This window comes from Pteropus medius, unplaced genomic scaffold, assembly GCF_902729225.1.
Source record: "Pteropus medius unplaced genomic scaffold, Ma_sr-lr_union100, whole genome shotgun sequence".
Classification (NCBI taxonomy): domain Eukaryota; kingdom Metazoa; phylum Chordata; class Mammalia; order Chiroptera; family Pteropodidae; genus Pteropus; species Pteropus medius.
Genome location: NW_024354500.1, coordinates 28455094 through 28472255, shown reverse-complemented (window position 1 = coordinate 28472255; position 17162 = coordinate 28455094). Strand labels below are relative to the sequence as shown.

General features: G+C 34.1%; 1 protein-coding gene across 16 annotated transcripts in view; it reads right to left on the bottom strand.

Annotated features, from left to right (window-relative positions):
* DST (dystonin) overlaps nucleotides 1-17162 on the bottom strand; it is a 404042-nt gene that overhangs the window by 292690 nt on the left and 94190 nt on the right. The gene's annotated exons all lie outside the window — the stretch shown is intronic.

The window sequence follows — 17162 nt, the reverse complement described above, 5'->3', positions numbered from 1 at the left end:
AATGTCAGTTTGGCATCTTGAAACCCACCATGGTGAGAGTATTCACACCACAGAAAAGAGCAAATGCTATATAAATCAAGACTTTTATCCTGGAAGAATTGGTTGTAAAATATTTATCAGCATACCACTGCCTGTTATTACAGTGATTATTATAAAAATTATCCTTAATTTCTTTCCTTTTCACAAGAAAAAAATAAAAGGTAGCAATTCAAACTGTTAGTTATCTCCAGTCTACTTCTTGTCCTTACATGGTACTGTACATACAAAATTGACTGCCAAGCTCAGGTTCCTTTTCAAAACTTGTGTCCCTAAAGGACCAGATACCTTTGTCTATAACTGTGACAGACAGCGGCCTTGCCTTTTCTGTACTGCCAAAGCCAGACAGATTCAGTATTCTTTAAAAATAACAAGGCTAATCTGCCATGGTTCAATATGGAGGCCACCTTAAGGAGATAAAAGCTAAGTGCCAAACTGTCATCAGATACAGTCCACACATCTCTTAAAATTGTTTTGACCCTCTGACATTACTTAGCAAGTCAATATCAAACAGGCCCAAAGTCACTCTAACTGAAACACAAATATTAACTTTCAAAATAATGGTCAGGTACTCAATAGTCATCTAATTTCTCATTGTATGTCTTATGTTAAGAACTAATGCAATATATACCTAAATAATGTGTTCAAAGAGACCAACAAAATGTTTCAATGCATGTCAAAAGTGTAGCAGTGTTTACATAGCACAGAATGAAGCTTGCCATAAAACAGGAGGCTGGGCCCTCAAGACTTATCCTACTTGGTCATGATCAGGAGGAAAAGGAAGTACGGGACATGCATTTGGGTGCTGAAGGCGTACAAGGACTTTCGTCGGTCACCATAATTAAGCAGAAAAAGCATTAAATTAGAATGAGAATATTTGGGCCCCAGTTCCAGCTCTAATTCTAACTAGTTCTATGAGCTTAATGTCTCTGAACCTAATCTTTTTCAGAAATTAGGTAACTGTATAAAATGCAGGAGCTAAATTACACAATCCCAGCTCTATGATTCTATTTTTCAGAATAGATGTGCTGTCACTACTAAAAGAATCTTTCTTCTCTGCCTGCCCTACTACATAAAAGAATAACATTCTTTTATTGAACTAACTCAACTTTAAACATCATATAAATATCATATAAATGTGAAAAATACGAAAGTATTCCATATCATGTCTTAATTCTCTGGCTACACAACAACTTTTACATTTTTACTGTTATACTAACACAAAAGCAAACACATGAATAAAGGCCATAATTATTTCCTTTCCGTACTTTCACCAAGCTGAGTCCAGAGCTTCTATCAAACAGAAAAACCTTAATAAACATATGGATAAACTGTACATTAAGGAATTTGAGGATTTTAAGTCTCCTGCATTTTAATAGTCTATCTAATAGTAACAAAAAAATTAATGAAAAATTTATATGCACATGAGCCTTATTTAAAAAGAAAAGAAGGACCTTCCACCTCTGGGCATGATGGAATAACAAAGACTGGATTTACTCTTCAGCTTGATACAATAATTTTTTTCTGTAAAAAGAAAGGCAAAATTTATGAAACCACAGTTTTTGGACATTAGACAATGGACAGAACAGATGCCAATGATCTCTGTGAAAAGGAAACACTTCAAGGGAGCCTTACTATCACCCCTGTTTACTGCCTAGAGTGAGTTTCCAGGCTACAATGTGGGAGTGGGCGAAACTGAGGACAAGGAGTTGGGGTGAGGGAAGTAGCAGTTTCCCTCAGCTGAGGAGCAAGAGTTAATCTGAAGAGGTCTAGACAATTAGAATTCGCAGGGCAGAGAACCAAAAACAGCTGAACAAAAGCCAACTCTAGAGATCTGCCAGGGGTTGCATCTTTATCTGAGTACTCTGTGCACATGCGCAAGGAAACTACCAGAAGCCAAGTAAAGAACCATCAGAAAGGAGCAGGCAGAACACAAAAGGATATTTATCTCAGTAGTAGGGGAAATTAGCCCTAGGCCAAATAAAGCCTGATCTAGTCCTGCCAACAGAAGCTTAAAAAGCAAATCTTGAAAGGATCAATCTATTCTAAGTACTTAACTATATTGCAAAACAAAACTCAAAAACACTTAAAAGAATACATTTAAAAAATTCTGCACCCAACTAAATAAAATTAACAATGTCTGGTATCTACATAAAAAATTACCAGGCATGCAAAATAAAGTTGGAAAATATGACCTATAATAAGGAGAAAAAGTAATCAAAAAAACAGACTCAGAAATGATACAGATAATATAAGCAGTAGACTAGCATATTAAAACAGCTATTATTGATACACTCCATATATTCAAAAAGATAGAGGAAAGCATGAGTATGTTAAGGAGATACAGAGAAGACACGGAAGAAATTTAAAAGGACCCATAATAAACTTCTAGAGATGAAAAATATACCAGATGGAATTAACAGCAGATCAGATACTGCATAAGAAACTATTATTGAACCTTAGAATAACTCTACTTAACTTGGTTAAGAAAATAAATTCAGAATATCTTGAAGCCTGAACCTTCAGGAGAAAGTCATTCATTCAATTATTTTAAAAACAAAATCATTACTGAGCATCTACAATACGCTAAGTACTGTGACAGGTACTGGAAATATTTTAAAGACTTTCTCAACTTGGTTTTGCAAACTTCAAAAGTATTCAATAGCCCCTTATTTGATGATCCTATAAACAGATATGCAATTTATTTTTCTGTGTTTATATATCTGCGGGTTACATTATATTTCAATTCACTAAAAATAAAGTAGGACTCTGATAGGGCTCTAATTTCTTTATTCCTACTTGTCAGAGATATAAAACTTTATGAAACAAGCTAAGGAATAGAGAAAACACTGGCCTCACCTCATAAAGGGTGTAAGAACGTTTTTCCTAAAATACTTTAATCATACTGCATGTCCACCTTAATTGTTCTATAACTCATCTCAATGATCTTCCCCCAACAGACTGAGATCTCCTAGTAACATCATCTTTTTCATCTTTGTGTATGTCATTGGCATCTAATGAATTTTTACATAATTTGTTAAATAAATGAATAAAAAAATGAAGTCAGATAAGAAACAAAACAAAGAGAAACTGTGGCTAGGGACAGCACTCCTTAGAGACCATAATTACATTTATTTGTCTGACCTATTCAAGGCAGTGCCTTCTGGCCCCACTGGATCTTGCCTAAGAAGACAGCCTGTGAGTGTATGATCAAATCAGATGCTGAAAATGATAGCTGAGGTCATAATGAACCACCTCAGTCATAAACGACCACACGAACCATAAGTCTGTAAATTGTTTATGAAAGTGCCAGATGTTCTATTAAATCAATGTCACTTAATACCCACAATTTTGCTTATAAATTATACCCATCAGAATCACGTGGAAGAAGTTTCTCAAAACCAGCACTGTTTCATCATGTACATTCAAATATTTAATAATTTTCTTCCTTTAAATTTTCTATTTGTGGTGGTATTTATATGCATTACAGAAGTAATAAATACTTTTATAAAATGTCAAATACTGAAATTGAAAAAAAAAATTCTCACTCCCTGGAGTTAACCACTATTACCAGTTTGGTATCTATCTTTCAATTCTCTCCCTATGTTTCAATACAGATTTTTATATACATATATAAAAATGCAATACACATTAGTCCTCTGCCTTTTCATTTTCCTTAATAATATATCAGGTCAACATAATAATTAATTAATAAATAAATCGGGTCAATACTTAGAGATTTAACTCATATTTTTTTATTAATTGCCTAACATTCCACAGTATGAAAGTATCAAAATATATTCCACTACCCCCTATTGATAATCATTCAGGTTGTTTCTGGTGTTTTGCAATTATAAACAATGTCACAATAAATTCTTAAATTCTACGTATAGGAAAGGTTCTGAAATTCTGGTGGGTCAAAGAATAAATATGCCTTCAGCAGCAACCTCCTTTCCCCAAAGATGGTAACAAACCACATGTCACAAGCAATGCATGAAGTGCTGTTTCTCCACATTCTCATCTGTATTAAATGTTATACGATATGCTTCTGGAAGACGACAAGAATAAAAGTAATTACTAAATTTAAAAGATACTATGTCTAAAATCTTGTAAATTTCTTTATAGATTTGCCCACTATCAAAAATTCGCCACTTATCTTCAATTCATCCATGGGCCGTGCTATAGAAATTTACTTGTTAAGTTCCAAACAACAAACTTCTAACACATTTTCTCTTTAAAATGCTGTTTAAATAAAAGTTAGATAATTTAGGCTAATGCAAGGCTACATTTCAGTTTTAAAAATGGTAAAACAACAGTACTGATACACAATATACTCTAACATTTTATAGTCAATCTAGAATAATAATTAAAATATAGAACTTTGAATCTATTTAAAAAACGGTTTAACAGATACATACAACAGGCATGTTCCTATTGGAAAAACACTTTCCAAATCACACCTTTCCCAACCAGTTCCTACCTGCTACTATCAAAGAGAGAATTGAGAAGATGGGCCAGCCAAAAGAAACACAACTGAGAAAGGAAGCAAGTGAGGGAAGGTAAAATATATGTATGGAGATCCAAAAGATGAGGAATGGAGTTGGGCCACCATTCACCTCCAACTCCCAACTTCCCAGAAATACCAGAATATAAACTCCCTCTCCTCTTTCCCACCCCCAACCACACACACATACCTTATGCCCATCTGAAGTGTGAGCAAATCCAAACTTTCCATCCTTTCCACTGTTGCTCCCATTCTCTTAGTGTATTAGAATTGAGGACACAAAGCATCATTACCTCTATTCATTGCCAATCCACAGCAGAAGGGAAGGCTCCAGATTCCAACAAATCCTCAGAGGCCAGGCCATAGGGAAGGAGTAAAGAATGGTCAGTGGCCAGGATCCACATCCTGGAGCCTGCATCTTATAGTTAACTAGGAAACAGCCAGATATCCACACGTTGACCCAAAGCTGCAGTTGAACCTTTCAAGGTGGAGGAATATTTTAATTGCATGTTGTAACTCCAGTTTATATTAAGCCTAATCTATTCCTTAGAGCCTCAGAACACTGATGAGCCTGCTGCATGCAATTTCTCATCACTGACAAAATGCTGGTCCCTAAAATCCATAAACATCAAATGCGACATTGAAAATTCAGCATTCCTCACATGGCATGTCTAGAAAAGCACTATCATCACGCTTCAGTTTTTCCACTCATTTTTTCTATTTTATTTCCCTCACTAATTCTTTAGTAAACCATGGCTCTTTTATTAAACAACTTAAAATATAGACAATGAAAGCATTTCTTCTATCTACCAGCAAGTAAAAGTAAACTGAGCATGTGGAAAACCAGAAATCAGGAAGACTTCCGTTTAGATCTTGTTTTTACCTTTGCTGATCTCACTTCTCTGGGGTTTATCTAATCTTCATTTAAACAGATTTCAGTTTTCTCAAGTATAAAATGCAAGAACGAAAAATTAGCACACTCAATGTTTCTATCTCCTCCCTGTATCAACCACAAGCAATGGCAATTCTCCAAGATGGGCAGGTAGAAAAGCAGAATCAGGGTTAGATCAGGGTTAGATGCAGAACTATAGTTCTGTTAATGACTGGGCGAGGGCGGCGGGGGGAGAATTCATATTTTGTACATGTCTTTATTTTCCAAAAATGGTAGCAAGTTTATGTCACAGATTTTTCTTCCCACGTTCCACCAAGTACTTACCTAGTTCTTCCTTTTCCACTAAGTAATAGAAATTACATCTTTAGTCAATGAGATCGTTTTTCTGCCTAAATGTAAAACCCTATAATTTTAAGAGCTGCTTCAATTAACAACAGAGATAAAAGATAATGGGGTGTTTTCCTCAAGCAACTAAATTCTCAACAGTCAGCAACAGAATTTACCCTGAAGTTTGTAGAATGCAGATAGCCCAAAACCACATTAAACAAATAGTAAAGCATACTTCTCTCCTTCCTAAATATAGACTGCTACCAGTAATTCCAGAACATATTCAATGGCTATTTATTTAAACTGAGATCACTCACCTCTTACCAAATACATTACTTAAGCTATACTATTAATAACTTTGAATGCATACGAAGAAGGGCCACAATTCTCTATACTAGTTTCCAGTCAGCTACCCCGTCAATGCAATCACGGGAGCCTGGTTCCCTTAGCTATAACATAAGAGCTCTTATGTTACTTGCCTCAGAGTTGGTATAAGAATCAAATTACATCACATATGTAAAACTGTAAGTATGTAAGGTGCTATTCATTATTATCAATCTAATTCAGAGTTTCCTACACCATCTTAAATCTCATTCAAACTTTACATTTGCTGAGCCATTCCTAAAAGTTATTTTTCACTACTAAATCTTGAGATTTGATAACATATTTATCTAGGGGGGATAGTTTTTAACTGAACACTGATTAACTATAAACAAAATGTATCTGATTTATATTAAAGTATTGATTAAGTCATTATGATAATACTTTTCCTACAACCAAAAAATGAAATGCAAGGTCAGATTGCCCAGATGAAATGGTAAGGTCAAGAAAACCCTCTGCTCACACCATCCACCCCCACAATACAAAGCCTTCTTCCCCTCCACTGAAATTCTGCTTTCCTTCAAATGCCAACCCTGCTTATGAAACTCTTCGATGCTCAGATTACTCTTCTGTGGCACTCACTTATAATAAGTGAAACCGGTCCACCCTTCTCATCAAACTATACTCTGTGGGAGGCTACCGTCCTGTACCCTTGTTTTCCTCTTCCTTCCCTAGATCCTAGTTCCTTTGAATATTTTTAAAGTATAGGATCAATAACTATTTAGAATTAAACCACATATTCCAATTAGGTGAGGATCAATTTCTCCTGGCCCCAAGTGTTTCATCTCTTCCTTGTTTTTCCTAGGGAAATACTAAGTACAAAATGTGATAGAGGCTTGGGAAGAGTGTATATTACATGGTAATTTTGTTCACTTGAAACATGTAATCAACTAATTTCTGATTAAAAATATGAGAAATATGAAGTGAAGAACAATGTTGCTGGAATGTTTCCAAGAAATGCTAATTAAAAAAGTATTTCATTCTGTTTATCACTTTAATTTATTGAAACAGAAATTTAAATTTCTATATAGTTTTCTAAATGCAAAAGCATGGAGATTAAGTAAACACAATAAAAAAAAACTATTAAGTAAACACAATAAAAGTAAACTATCCTGGCATTTTGCTTTCTGTAACTTAGAATTCTTCAATCCTTCTATAGACTTTCCAAAATTTTTCAAAGAAAAAGTATAAAGACCACAAATTATTAGTAGCTAAATTGTTATAGTTTCTGAGATTGCTTGAAAGATGCATTCAATAACACTGCAAATGCCTTCATAACCATAAGCCCTCACTTAAAGAGATTATAAAATTCACACTACATGTAAAATTCAACTTTGAATTTCAGTCACTCACCTTTCTGTCTACTAAGTATTTTCAATATTCTCTAGTTACTGTTATGTAGATAAAGTTATGACAAAAATCACAAAAATGAACAACCAAATACTCTTTTAATCATTCAAATTTTTTTTTTTCCTAGCAAAGGCAGCCGTGACTCTTCTAAAATATTCTAAAAGAAAATTCAGGTAATCTTGCTCTACCTCTAAACTCATATGGTTTTAAAACTCAAACAAGATCATTTATGTAAAAGCAATATCTTAACTCTAAGGGGCAAGAGTAAAACTTTGTGTCCTTAGGTATTACATATATGCAGCATTACACTCAGGCTATAATCAAATCCATATAACGAAAACTTTCCAAAAAATTGAAACAAACTACTTTCTACCTAACCCTACTTCTGATTACATTTTAAAAGAAATAATTCAATATCCTGAGAGTATAACTTTCATATGTTTTGCAGGACATGGACGACTAATTTCAGTCTATCCTTAAAATAGAACAGTTCAACTAATTTTAGACTTGTATTACAAAGCATCATAGCTGCCAACCAACTGGATACTTGATTACAGCAGCATATGTAGATATACTAAAGCAAACTGTCAGGTTTCTGAACTCTGAGACACCACATGCAATTGGTGTCTATGAAGTAGGTATAATACACAATGTATATACCCAAAGCAAAACAATACTGAAGAACAATATGACCATATGAAAGGAAATAATCAGGGCCTTATTTATTTAAATAATATCTACAATATGCAATGGTTTAAAAGTGTCAAAAAGGAGGTAGTGGTAAAGGCTACTAACCATGTATAGAACACATATCTGATAAAGTACTGTTCTCTAAAATATACAAAAAATCTTAAAATGCAACAATTAGAAAACAACCCAATTAAAAAGTAGGCAAAATATCTAAACAGATAGCTCACCAAAGGAGATATACAGATGGCAAATAAGCACATGAAAAGATACTCCATTAGGAAATTGCAAATTAATTCAATACCACTATATGCCTTTTGGAACGGCTAAAATCCAAATTCTGGTGAGGATGTGGAGCAATAGGAACTCTCATTCATTCCTGGTGGGAATGAAAAATAGTATAGCCTCCTTGGAAGACAGTTTAGCAGTTTATTACAAAGTTAACACAATCTTACCATATGATCCAGCAGTCATTCGCCTAGTATTTACCCAAATGAGGTGAAAATATGTCGACACAAAAGCCTATACACAAATGTTTAGAGCAGCTTTATTCATAGTTGACAAAACCTGAAAGCACCAAGACCTCCCCTTCAATAAGTGAGTGGATAAACACATTGAGGTTCATCCAAACAATGAAATTATTATTCAGCAAAAAAAAAAAAAAAAATAGAGACGAGCTATCAAGCCATGAAAAGACACAGAGGAAAACTTAAATGCATATTACTAAGTGAAAGAAGCCAATATGAAATACTGTTATGATTCCAACTACAACAAAAGGCAAAACTATGGAGACAATAAAAAGATCAGTGCTTGCCAGAGGTTGGGGGGTGTGGGGGAATTAATAGGTAGAACACAGAGGATTTGAGGGGGCATTGAAACTACTGTATATGATACGGTAATAGTAAACACATGATATACATTTGTCGAATCCCATAGAACTAGGCAACACAGTGAACCCTAATGTAAACAATGGATCTCAGTTAATAATAATCTATCAATATTTGTTCATAAATCATAACAAATGCACCATTTTAATGCAAGATATCAAAAAGGGAAACGGGGAGGGTGTGGAAGGGAAGGAGTATATGGGAACTCTGTACTTTCTGTCCAACTTTTCTGTAAACCTAGAACTGCTCTAAAAAGTGGTATATTTGTTGTTTTTTTTTTTAAAGGCTCCTGGCCTAGGAGGAGCCAGAGGACTTGAGCTCTTAAGTTTGTTTCATTCACTAAATGTCTATGTAATCTCTACTGATCAAAATACTGCACATGCCCTATTTTATCTTACCTTTATTAACCCAATGAGGTAGATAGTGAGGCAGCAGACCTGTCATGTCTAACTGCCTTAAAAAAAGGTAGGATAAAAGGAGCCACAAAGCAGTATCATTTCATGCCAAAAATCAAGAATACAAATTGTTATACTGGCATGACCATCATGGAGAACTGTAACACTGAATATAGGGGCATTTTTCAATTCACGGAGACAATAGAATCTTTGTATAATGTCTTTAATACCAGGATTCACTGGGAAATATTTTCACCCACTAGAGAAAAATCAAGACTTTGTCAACTCCTTTTGACGATTCTTTCCAGGAAACATTTCAGGCATGTATCAAAGCAGCTACATTCACTAGTGACATTTATAAAATTTAATTCTTTTCAAAATCTCTTCAACATAAATACACACTGGAAATGCTCATATTAAAATTTTATCTTTCTTTCATGGGTAGCTGATTTTTAGAATTTATAATCCAGCTAAGATACATCAGTTCAAGCTTCCAAGTCCACTTAATATTCAAATTGATATAAATCTCTATGAATTTTTAAACTATTAATTTTGATTTCATGCATCAATGTAACACATCTCAGAAAGTTCTAGTATTAATCAAGATCATAATCCTAATAAAAAATTCTCATAAAAACTATTTCTGCAAAATTTTCCAGTCAATGTAATGAAACTCAAAATATATAGCTTATGTCAAGTATACATCTGATGTTCAAATGCCACTGCTACCACTTAGAGCTGTATGATTTCAGGAAAATTAGCTTCTCTAAGCTTCAATTTCCATATTAATAAAATGGCCATAGTTGTACCCAAGATATATAAGAATGAAAAATTATAAACAAAATTCATTTGCAATACTCAGCACTGTGCCTAGCATATAAGTAGGTAGGCAGATAAATGGTAGCTATTCTTTTTACTATTTTAAGCTACAAATTAAGGGCTTATCAGATAAAATTCAAAAATGGCTTAGAACTTAATACTAAATTATATGGCCATTGAACTTCTTACAAACAAAACTGACTACAAATCTGCTGAAGTTTATGTAAAAAAAAAATTAAGAAATGAAAAGAAATTGTTGAAATACATTACAAAATTTGTTTTAATCATTAACAGTTATTTCTAAAATGGATCTGAAACCAACAATTTAATTTGCTTATAGAAAACAGATTCATTGCTGTAATACACTATATATCATACTCAGAGGATTCCCAGCAAGACTGATAAGGTATTACTTACGGATGCCCACGTTCAATGGAAAATTCCAGTTTTTTGGGTCATACTATCTGCTGTATTTCCAAGGTCAAATAAAACAGTATTCACTCTATTTCGACCAAAGAAGGTCTAAAAATGAGTAATATTAAAAATTTGTTTCCAAAATATACTTTCTAATGAACTTTTTTTTACAAATTAAAAAAAAAAAAAATACTCCAACCAACCAGTCAGCCATGCTGTCAATTTCTGAAATTTCTTTTGAATCCAGCTTCCCATTCCAAACATCAGAATCTTACAGACTTGTCTCCCTGTTTTCTGAATCTTCCTTCCACTCAATCCTCCACACTGTAACTGGAGTTATCTTTCTAAAACCTATCTCACTGGTAACATTCTGCTGAAAATCATCCAGTTTCCCCTTCCTATCTACAGAATAACGCCCAAACTTGGTCTTGGGCATAGCATTCAGGCCCTTTTCAATCTGGTCCAACATAACCCTTTATATTGACCTATTTCCATATTCCAATAACCCCTATCTAACTCCATCCCTAAAACCTACTATGCACTTGAGCCAAGCATTCAAAATGGACTCTGTGGTTATGCTAATGAAATGGAAGAATCATGCTAGTCTGCTAGTCTCTCTCTCCTCTTGAAGTTTAATTCGCTGGTATTTTCACCTTCCTACAACATAAAATGTCATTCAATCCTAAATACAAAGCTTTTCTTAACATCCAATTCATCTCTTCTAAGGGAGATGAAAGTAGGTAGAAAACAACAGCAAATAAATTTGCATTAAAGGGACAGACCAAAAACAAATACGTAAAAGCCTTACTTGATAGAAATAATGATATACTTCAGCAGATAGCTGCCTGAAATTCCTCTTTGAAAATGGGTAGAATGTGATCCCTAAATTACTAAGAGCTGAGAAATGGACACAGAAGTCTTTCTTCAAAAGCCATTATAGAGAAAAAGAGTTCCATGGAACTGAAACGACTGAGTTTCTTTTTAATCGCTATGGAATACTAAACATTCTAAACTACAAATCTTCTCACTCAATTTATTCATTAGTCATACAGGGTCAGATCATCTTAGTGCATTTTACACGTGTTTATACTCAGTTGGGAAATGAAAACAGAAAGGAAAATGACAGCCTAGATACTCCATTTTTTTGCCACCTCTGTAGCTTCAGATGTTTTTACAAACACTCTAGCTCCCCGAAGAGCCAGGCTCCTGGGCACACAGGACCCAAAGGCAGAAACACAAATGCTTCTTTGCCTGGCTACAAAATAACAGTAGGACAAGAAATTGTTCTCACCACCTCTTCTTATATGTCATTTATCACCCAAAATCATCACTGAGCTAGAAAATAAGCTTCTCCAAACTGCTCAAAGAAAAAGTTTTAAAAACCAGAAAGCTTTTTGAAAAGTCCATGACTAAATAAACATTGAGATAACTGTATAAGGCTAAGTCAGAACAAAAGAAACTAAAGGAGCATCAGGATGATATTTTGCGTTCAAAGTTAAATTCACTAACAATACCTAATAACTGGTTACATGCCTGAACTAATATATGTTTCTTACAGTGTGAAGCACCATTCTTTGGCCAATTTAAATCCTAGTTATTGGGTAAAAGTTACTTTTCAAATCCACGTTGTATCATTATAAAACATTCATTGTGTCACTTTGAAACTTCTCAGAAATTTCAATGGACTTCTCAGTCTCTCAAACTTTAGGAAAGTCGAATACATTGTGTTATAGATGTTAACGTGTCCAAACTTTAAGTTTCTAATTTCAACACTGACATTTTACTCTCCATGTGCCAGACAGTGCAGGTTGCGAATCAGATATCGGTTTTTTTCCTTGTCCTTTACAAAAAGACTTCAATTTTGTTCAGGGTTCTAAATGGGACCAGTTTAATAACCCATATTTTCCTAGTCTGCCTTACAGATAGTGGTGTCCTCTGGAACAGTTCTGGACAATGAGATCAAGTGAAAGTTGCTAAATGGGGTCCTAAATAGCTCCTTAAAAAGAGGCCGAATCAACTAGTTTGCATCCTTTGTCCTTTGTCCTTGCACTTCTCTTTCTTCCCATCTGGAATTAAGACAAAAGGGCTAGAAGAGGAGCAGCCATCTTGCGATGACAAAACCATCACATGATACACTACAAGTAGCTTAGCAGAACATAGGAGTCTGGGATCTATTGGCAGATAACTCCACAGCCCTGGCTTGCCTACTTTGGGCCTTTCAGTACCTGAGAAAAAAGAAAACATCTATTTAGTAAGTACTATTATGTTTTCTGTTACAACCAAACACAATCTTAACACTCATTACCTAATAAGCGTATTTCATTTTTTAAAGAAAAAGCCCAGACTTACTAACTAGCTACAAAATAACACTGTCATGATGCAATACAGTTAAAGCTATGAGCAGAGCATGAGCAAGTGAAATTTGAAATCAAGTTTTTGCTGAATCCTGGAAACCAACTGAAAACCACTGAGCAAGATCATCAAAGGCTATATATACCATATGACCCATGTTTGGGGGATGGGGGAGACAGTGATTCCTGGAGATCTTTATACAGCAGTCCCCCATTATCCATGATTTCTCTTTCCACAGTTTCAGTCACCTACGTTTAACCATTTTCCAAAAATATTAAATGGAAAATTCTAGAAATAAACAATTCATAAATTTTAAATTGCATGCCATTCTAAGTAGTGTGATGAAATCTCTCCCACTGTACTCTGACCTGCCTGAGATTTGAATTCTCATTTTTCATTGTGTCCATGCTGTATTTGCTACTTGCCTGTTTGTCACTTGGTAGCTATCTTGGTTATCGAATTGTCTGTCAAAGTATCGCAGTGCTTGTTTTCAAGTAACCCTTATTTTACTTACTAATAGACCTAAAGCGGAAGAGTAGTGATGCTGGCAATTTGAATATGACAAAGAGAAGCCGTAAAGTGTATATACATATATATATGAAAAAACATAGTGTGTGTGTGTGTGTGTGTTGCGTGTGTGTGTGTGTGTATATATATATATATATATATATATATATATATATATATATATATATATATATAGGTTCAGTACCATCAATGATTTTAGGCATCAACTGGGAGTCTTGGAATGTATCCCCCATGAATAAGGAGAGACCACTGTACTCCAACTTTCAATTCAACTGGCACCAGAGTTGGTTTACACATAAAAAGACAGGATTTTTACCAATCCCAAATCTAGGTAGGCCATAAAACTAAACTAAAAATGAAAACTATAGTTGGAGTAGTTCTCAGTTCCTTTTGCCACCATGCATGTAAGCAAAAAATATATAGCCCTACTGAGAGAAGGGACTACAGGGATTGCTAAAAGTTTTCATGAAAAACAGAGAATTTTGACTTTTTTCTAAATAATCGAAGAGAGTTTTTTAGTGATATTACAGACAAGTAATAAAATCTGCCATTTCACTTTCACAGAGAATAATGAAACACTTTTTACAGTTGTCTGGGGACAACCAACTTCCAGGTCAATGGAAAAATATCCATTTGTTGGACCAAAATAATTTAACTTCTTTTTTAATTAAGTCTAGAAATATAGAATAAAATTGATTGAGTTCACATTATCTCATTTTGATACTTAACATCATATTTTAAAAAGTAATAATGTTCTGAGAATATAAAATCTTCTAATGACTCAAACAGCAGAATTTCATAGTGATAGCTAATTATTTTTAATAATATAATAATACATAATAATTATAATAACAGCATATAGGTTAGTTTCCTTATACTGACAAGAAAAACAAGAGTGGCCATTCTGTATCTTTCATGCTGATCTATAAAATGTTTTGTATTCCATGAAAAATACACTGGGTAATTTATTACAGATATAAAAGAAAGCCACTAAACCTAGGTATTTCTAGCATAAACAATAATAGGTATGTTTTATTCATAAATAAATGCCTTTATTCAACCCAACTGTGGTATCAGCAGAAGTAATATGCTTTTTAAATCAGATGCCCTGAATATTTTAGTTATTAAGATATTTTATAAGTAAAAAGAGTAGAATATGAAGCAAAACAGTGTACCCATTTCTATAGCAAATAGCTCTTTCTGTGTTATTCTAATTCAGCAAACAGTTGCCTATTTTCACTCAGAAGTAAAGGACCAAAGCAAGACACAAGAATAGACCACGCCATAAATAATTAAGCCTCACTTGCCACTATTCTTGTTTTTCTACAGAGGATTAGATTTGAAGTCCCTCCTAGGCTGTCTGAAGACTAAGTCTAACAAAACTCTCAACTTCTGAATCTAATATTCCTAAATGCTAACATTATAGATTATTAAAATTCTACACTTCTGAAGACAGACAGATTTTGAATTTGTTCCAGCTGACTCTACCACTTACACTATTCAACAGCTGGGGCATATGATAACTTGGCAACCTGATAATACTCTAGCTGAATGCAAACTCATTCTGTAACCAAGAAACTTTGTCAGAAATAAAAATCAAAATAATCTGTCTTGAGTTCAAATGAGAATGTAAAATGTTTTGAACAATGCATGATTTCAGAAAATGAGCAACTGTACTTTGAAAGTTTAGTGAACTGACACTCCCTATTCAAAGCCTACAATTCTTTTCTGATTAGATCAGCCCCCACAGCAAGTCATCAGGATAATAAGCACTGTAGTGAAGTCATCGTATTGGATACTGATGGGAAATCATAACTGGCTTCAAAACACATCAGGAAACAATGAGTTTTCCAGGTCTCCAGCTTTTCATGTAAATACACCGGCCAATATTCTTGCTTTCCTTTCCAAGACTAAATGAAACATAGAACATCTATAAAGCCGAGTACAAACTGATGACCTAAGCATTTTAGAACCACAAAGAAAATGAAGGAAAGAACCCTCACTTTTTCAGCAAAACTTTGGACTATATATTTGAAAAAGTATATGTTTGAGTGCAATACTGATCATTAGGCTATAATTAAAATGAAGTGTATTAAGAACTGCAATAGCCTGCGCATCTTTAATTTCCTTTTATTTCCAAAAACCAATAAAGAAAAGCTTTTAAATAATGTCTGCGTCCTCAAGACAAGTCAAATCAGCACTAGTTATTTCTGTTTGCTAAGTCACCTGAAATCACCCATCCGTCACTGAAATAAATTTATGATGGGATATAAATTTATATAGCAATAATTTTTAGAAATATATACATATATGCTTTAGTACTTTCACTTTTCTGACTTTAAAAAGCTCAGGTGTATGTCTTCAATATGGTTTACAAGTCCATATTGGTATTTCTCATTTGTAAAGTTCTGGAGACAGCTGACTAAGAACCTTATTTTAAAATGAAAGGATAATGTAAACATGAGTATATTACACGTGCATGTACACATACACACAAATGCAACAAACGTGCATTAGCCTAAAATAACACTGCACTTGCTCAGTGGCAGTATCATACACAAAAGTGCAAAGGAATTCTGATTGTGCAGTTTACAAAATTCTACATGAATTAAAAGCATATCAGTAATAAAATATGTTCTAGAAAGAGAAAACATTTGTGAGTGAATTCTGAGTTTTTTGGAGATTTAGGATTTAATTATTCAGCTCAGGATTTTATATTTCTACTTTCTAATAATAGAAACCTATTAACACATGCGTTTTAATCATATAATCCCCATTCAATTTACAGAAACTGAATTTCTTAAACCCAAAGCAAATATTCCAGATGCAAAACCATTTGAATCTGACCTATGAAATAGGTCACTATTCACTATTAATATATTAAGGCTCTGTGAGCTACCTTGGGTGTGGAGTGTTTTAGGAGGCACAATAAGGGAATCATGTGTACACATCAAAAAATAATTTCCAGGGATAAAAAGGCCCTTTAAGATGAGAAGGTGCACTTTGTCTAATACTATACTTAGCCATAAAGCCAAAGTAAACATAATACTAAAATAGCAATTTTTATCAGTTTGGCATAGATTTTCCACAACACAAAGGACAGGCAGAAACTCATCCCAAAATATCAATTTAAATTTACAACAGACTCATTGACTAAAGTCTTACACCCATCACACTATCAAATAATCTTTATGATACAAAAGAACGGATAGTCCCAATTCATAAACATTTCTCAAATAAGATCATTTTTTAAAAAACGATTTGGTGATGCTCTCAGTGGTGAAACAGTCCAATAATTTAAGAACCCAAGAACCTTTCTTAATAGGGTGAACCAATACCCCAAGTCAAGCAAGAGCAGCAATGCCTTAGTAATCCCATGGAGAATTCATCGGTATCCATCCTCCCAGGAAGAATTATGATTATGCGTAGTGTTTAAGAGCTTTTACAAGGGAGAGAAAAAGCAATGTGCTTCTTGGAAATCAAACCCCTTCCCCCAACTCTACCACCCATCCAAGGGCGTCTCCGGATCATTATTCGCCCCGCTCCCCTCCCAGCATTGCGGGTCCTGAATCCCACCCAAAAAGACCTGG